The sequence below is a fragment of the Tympanuchus pallidicinctus genome, unplaced genomic scaffold (genome assembly GCF_026119805.1).
Source record: "Tympanuchus pallidicinctus isolate F22 unplaced genomic scaffold, pur_lepc_1.0 scaffold6, whole genome shotgun sequence".
NCBI lineage: Eukaryota > Metazoa > Chordata > Aves > Galliformes > Phasianidae > Tympanuchus > Tympanuchus pallidicinctus.
In genome coordinates this window covers 6,904,867-6,910,866 of record NW_026294780.1, presented here as the reverse complement: position 1 = coordinate 6,910,866, position 6,000 = coordinate 6,904,867, and the positions used below count along the sequence as shown (strand labels likewise).

The 6,000-nt window shown below is 53.2% G+C and overlaps 1 protein-coding gene across 4 annotated transcripts in view; it reads left to right on the top strand.

Annotated features, from left to right (window-relative positions):
- Positions 1 to 1,359: 1,359 nt before the first annotated feature.
- Positions 1,360 to 6,000, top strand: part of JADE3 (jade family PHD finger 3) — a 64,535-nt gene continuing 59,894 nt past the window's right edge. The window contains exon 1 of one of the 4 annotated variants that reach the window (XM_052664812.1): positions 1,360 to 1,377. The gene's annotated coding sequence lies outside the window, so the exon portion shown is untranslated. Of the gene's footprint in view, positions 1,378 to 4,640; positions 4,809 to 4,929; positions 4,995 to 6,000 lie in introns of those variants that run through there. The other 3 variants (XM_052664813.1, XM_052664810.1, XM_052664811.1) reach the window with 3 other exon arrangements.

The window sequence follows — 6,000 nt, the reverse complement described above, 5'->3', positions numbered from 1 at the left end:
CACCTCCACAAAGCTAGGACCTCAAAGGACTTGGTGTCAGGAGGAGAAATATGTATTTCTTTTTTTCTTCCTACTTCATATAAGGACAAAGGGGAATGGTTTTAAGCTGAGACAGGGGAGGTTCAGGTTAGATATTAGAAGGAAGTTTTTCACACAGGGTGGTGACACACTGGAACAGGTTGCCCAAGGAGGCTGTGGATGCCCCATCCCTGCAGGCATTGAAGGCCAGGCTGGACGTGGCTCTGGGCAGCCTGGTCTGGTGGTTGGTGACCCTGCACAGAGCAGGGGGTTGAAACCAGATGATCATTGTGGTCCTTTTCAACCCAGGCCATTCTATAATGATTCTATGATAAGAATCGTAATGATTGAATCCCAGTTTGTAAAGTTGTGAGAGGATCTCTGCTTTAATTTTTAGACAGCTTTGTTCTTATGATGTTAAAGAAAACTCAAATAGGTGTATGCTTGTTGTTGTTGTTGTTGTTTTGCCATTAATTGTGCACCTCAAAAATAGAATGGAAACTACCCTTTTCTTTTTTAGGGGAGGAGGTGTGGAGAGACAGTTGACTTGAGATTTCTGAGCACTTAAGAAGTGGCAGCTTTATTTCCTCTTATCTAGGTGAATGCTAAGTGCTTTAGGGAGATTTCTCCTAAACAATCCTATTTGGCATATCAGGGCATCCAGTTCCTCCAACTCTTAGGTAAGAGATGCAGTAACTTTTCCTCAGTAGTAGGGCTATCAGATGTTATCTTTGATTCTTCTCTGGTAGGTGTACTGATATGTGTTTAGGATACAGACTCCCAGTACCAGTAGATACGGTTTGAAAGCTGCTGGCAATTCTCTCCATTCTGTATTACTGTTTGAGGAGACAGATAAATAGGTGTTCTCCATGTGCACAAATCTTTGAACTTGTCAGATCCTGTCAGAACTGAAGCTGGCACACGTGTTTTGCTCTGAAGAGAATAGGTGCTTTGTGGCAATGCTAGTACTTTATTTGTCTGAATGTGCTGACCTTTTTAGGAGGAGAGACCCTTTTCCCCCATTTCTAAAACCCCTTCTTAAAAAGCACTTCAGGTGCTGCAGGAAGAGTTCTGCAGATTAAATGGAAGGGCTGTGCTGTGACCCGAGGGCATCTTTTGAGAGCTGCCCCAACAGGTGCTTAAGGATTGGCTTCAGCCTTAGAAGAAACAATAATCTTTTGAAGCTCTGAGTGTTTTTTGCTTCTATTTCTAATACTTCATATCGGAAAGAAACACTTCAGTCACAAGAGGATTTTGAGACAGCTAATGATTCTCAGATGAGACTCTACTTTGCATTTTTTTCTTTCCCCCAGCAGAAGAAAGTTGCTCCACAGCAATAATTAGCTCTCTTGTTTGCAGGTGGGTGTTTGTGCTTTGCTATAACACTTCAGTAATTTTGTTCATTGTGAAAAGAAAATAAGGGAGGTAAGCTTCTCTGTCTCTTGCAAGTAGCTGTCAGTGCTTGCTCTCATTTCAAGGGCATGATATCAAGGCTTCATCAACAGTGTCTGATCTACCAATGAATCAAGTTTTAAGCAGTATCTGCAGGTTTCAAAGAAAGGAGTAATGCCAAGCTTTGGTGTTGGTACATTTCTTTTTGCATCGGGGATAACTACAGCTGCTCCCATAGAGGATTACGTGTCCAGGCTGGGAATGCTGCAAAGACTTGGAGGTAAGGGGTACGAATGAAAGGATATGAACCTTTTTCTTACTTCCCCCCCTGCCTCCAGCTGCTCCTTCACGGTGCTCTGACCTGTTAGCCGTCTGCTTCACTGCTCTGGCATCTGATCAGAGATAGCAGGTTTCATAGAAAACAGTATTTTTTTTCCATTGAAATTCACTGCAGTACTTCCAGGTATTTCAATTATAGATGCCTCTTTCATTGCTCGAGTGGATGTTAAACTCTGAGTGACCCAGCTTCTCAGATGTTAAACGTTACTTCAGTGTAACTTTCTTAATATGCAATATACTGTGTGCAGCCTTTGTGTAGCTGCATAGGGACTCAGTTCAACTCGAGTATGGTATAGATGTATACATTGTTTCATGTTAACCATACCTCTTACATTTCTAGCTTCCACAGCGTTCCTCCCCAGGGAGGACTTTAAGTTTGTGTGCTATATTTTATCAACTTGTTAACATCTGGCTTTGCAAATTCCTCATATTCTCTAGGTCTGCAAGAGCATCTGTAGTTCATCCTTTCTCAGGAAAATGGAAACTGTTGCATGTGTCTTTGCAAAGAGCAACAGTGTGCAATCTGCTTCCTATTTATTTATCTTGCTACATTTTCCTATAGAAATGAGTAGCAAATGCAAATATAATTCTGCAAAAATTCGTATCAAACGGCAAATAGTTTGCTAGAAGTTACTTGTGCAGATGTGGATTTACTGCAGAACCAGAGGTTGGGATGGGATGTCTTTCTCTCCTGAACTGAGACAGGCAGTGCAGTGATCCCAGGCATGCCCAATGAAGGTGGCTACCCAGCAGCATCTTTTCTGGGCTGCTGGTGAAGTCTTTCGTATATAAAGTAATTCAGCAGAAGATTTCTTGTGGGAATGTTTCTTCATGGAATGGTCTGGGTTGAAAAGGACCACAGTGATCATCTGGTTTCAACCCCCTGCTATGTGCAGGGTCGCCAACCACCAGACCAGGCTGCCAGAGCCACATCCAGCCTGGCCTTGAATGCCTCCAGGGATGGAGCATCCACAGCCTCCTTGTCCTTCAGAATGACCAGTACTTTAACCATTGTATGTACTCTGTAAAGGTTCATGGATGCAAAAACAATAACAAAAAAGAAAATTTTTTCAAATCCAAATGAATGTATTGATACTTGAAAATGGTTTCCTTTCAGTCTGACTCGATCAGGTTTGAAACTCCCTTTATGATCAGGAAATGGTCTACTCCTGTTACAGGCAGATTTGACTTCATCATTCTGAGTTCTCTTCAATCTGGACTTCAGCTCTCTTTGTCTCATTATTGGTGTTGCCTGCCCTAACGCCAAGGCCACTCACGTTAATAGAGGCTACCACAAGTAGGGGGGAGGAGGAAAGGGGAGATATGCCTGGTGTTTTGCTTGATACTGTGGTTTACCGAAGCTGCTCAGAGAAGGCTCAGAGTGTTTTCCTGGCAAGTATGTATTGATGAACAGAAGGCAAATGAGGTGATCGCTGGTGCGTGAAGGAAGTCATTTGCGTCAGCGTCACTGGTTGCTGTCTAACTGCATTTGTAGAAAGTTACATTTTGCATTACACACAGGAATACTAACCAGCTATCAAAAGACAAGACGTATTTTTGCAACGGGTATAATTTCCACAAAAGTCACTGCCAGCAGCAGCGTTCCACAGTCAGAAACTGACATGGCCTTGGCTGTAGCTGACTTGGAGAAGTATTGGAGAAGTGAGAGAGTTAGTCAGTAGGCATGCCGTGCTGTGTGTGGGAAGTCCAGGCGAAAAGCAGAGTGGGCTTGCTGAGTGCCAAGGGCAGTAATGCATAGCAGTACCTCCCTGGCCTGGGGAAGCTGTATGCATGTCATAGCATGCATGTAAAATGGGCAAGAGGTGTTGTTCTGGAGGGACCTTGTGGCCAGAACTGCTGTGTCTTCTTTGCCATGAGCTGTCTCATGTCACTGCTTAGCTGCTGCCTCAGCATGGTGCAGCTCAGATATGCCAAGCCATCGCCGCCGCGCTTTGGTGCTCTCCTCTTTCCTTCTCCTTTGTACTATGCTTTTTGCTCGTACCTTTTCTCAGCACCTGTCCGAGCACAAAAGCAACGGCTCAGGGCAGCATCCTAGATTTGGGATGCCAAATGTGGTTTCCCACTCTGCCAAAGCCTGTGCAGTCAGCAGCCTTCCCATGCCTCCAGCACCACGCCCGCTACGCGGGCAGGCCTGCGGTAAGGGGGTGAGAGGCTGCACACCGTGCCTGACGCAAGCGATGCGTGGAGCAGGAGCATGGGGGCCGCGCGTGGGCACCAAGCCGAGTGAAGGTTTGCCGTATATTGGGCCGTCGCTTCCTTCGTTCTGAACGATGCCACCCATTGTGCCCATTTCTGTCAAACGCCGTTCCAGCGGGGAGCTCCGCCGCGGGTCGGACGATGACCGTCACCAGCCGGCCGAGCGCTGCCCTAAGGAAAGCTGCGGGATTCCGTAGGAGCCTTGCGTAACTTCGGCCAAACGCTCTAAATTTAGCGCTCCGTGCGGCGCCCTCAGAAGCGGCTGGAAAGCGGCCGGGCCCGGGGCCGGCCCTGCGGCGGGTGAGTCAGCGGCGGGGCGCGGGAGGCCGAGCCGAGGGGCGACCGAGCGGCCGGCCGGCCATCCCCCACGCCGGGCGGTCCGCGTGGCCGCGCTCCCCGCGCCACGCCGCCCCGCCCAGGGGGGCCGCGCCGAGGCGGGGCTGGCGGGCCGCAGCCCGCGGCCGGCAGGAAGGGCCAGGCGCGGGCAGGGAGGGAAGGGGAAGAGGCGGAGCCTGCCGCCCGGCGGTGTCACCAGTACAATAGGGCTCTTGTGCGGCCGGAGGAGGGGTGGGGGCGGGCGCGGGCCTGGCCGCGGCGCGCCGAGCAGCCGGCACGCAGGGCGGGAGCCGCCGCCGGCCGCGGGCCCGGGCGGGGGCGATGCGCGCCGGCGCGGGACGGCAGCAGGAGCAGCCGCAGCGGGAGCGGCAGCAGCAGCAGCAGCACCGGCGGCAGTCGCCGCGGAGGGAGCGTCAGCGCCAGCCCTGACGGCCGCGGCCGCCCACGCCGGCGAGCGGACAGGCGGCGGCGCGCCGGGCCGGGCCGTGCCTCGCCGGCGGCGGGAGGTGAGCGCGGCCGGGCGGCCCGCGGGGAGGCGGGGCGGGGGTGGGCCGCCGGGGCCGCCGCGCCGGGCCTGTGCGCGGGGGAGGCGCCGCCGGGCCTGCGGCGGGCGGGAGGCGACGCTTGGCGCCAAGGCCGAGGTGGAGGAGGAAAAGGGAGCGGGCGGCGCGTCCCGCGGCGGTGCGGGCCCGGTAGGTGGGGCGGCGTGGGGCCGGCAGGCAGCGCGGTACCCGGTACCCGGCCCTCCGCCGCCTCAGCACGCGTGCCGCTGTGCGCTGCGGTCCGGCCGCGGCCGGAGGAAAAAGTTGTGGCGGCTCCCGCCTGCCCGCTGGGGCAGCCGCTCCCCCTCTCCGCCCGCTGGCTGCGCTCGGGCCGGGCGTGGCGGGGCGCGGGGACTCGGGCTCGGCGCCCTTTTGTTCGGGGCGGGAGGCACGCTGCGTTGCGCCGGGCGGCGGCGAGCGGGCGGGCGTCCTGCCGGTGCCGAGTGTCTCCTGCCGGCACGCCGCGGAACTTGCTAGAACTCAGTTTGACAATAAAGCACTGGCGCAACGCCTCCGCCGGGCGGCCCGAGCGCGACGCTCCAAGGTGAGCGGCGGGTGCAGGGAACGGGCTGCGTCGGGCGGGGCTCCGCGCCTCCGAGCGGGACCTGGCCCGGCCTTCTCGCTCTGCGACGTGAGCCCGCAGGTGACGCGGGGCGGAGGGAGGTGCTGGGTGTGGGCTGGCCTGAGATACATCCCAGTAGGGAGAACTCATCCTTTCTTTTTTTTTTTTTTTTTTCCTCCTTTTAAACTACTCTTTTTCTCTTTTTTGTTTGTTTTTTGAAGAGTTGAGGTGTTGTTCACAAATGAAGGCACTGGAACGGGCTGCCCCGGGGAGGTGGTGGAGTCACCGACCCTGAAGCTGTTAAAGGAATGTTTGGATTTTGTGTTCAGGGACGTGGTTCAGTGAGAACTGTTGGTGATAGGCGAACGGTTGGAGGTCTTTTCCAACCTTGGTGATTCTGTGATTCTGTGAAATTGCAAGCGGCTGCATGTTTTAATTAAAATATCAGTATGGTAGTGCAAAACCCAGCTTTCACGTACACTATATTGAAGAGGAGAGGAGGAGGTAGCATCCAATCTTGATTAGAAACCCTCTGATTAAAGTACACCAGGAACTTGAAAGGTGTTGTGCCTCTCTGTTGACATAATAGAGCCT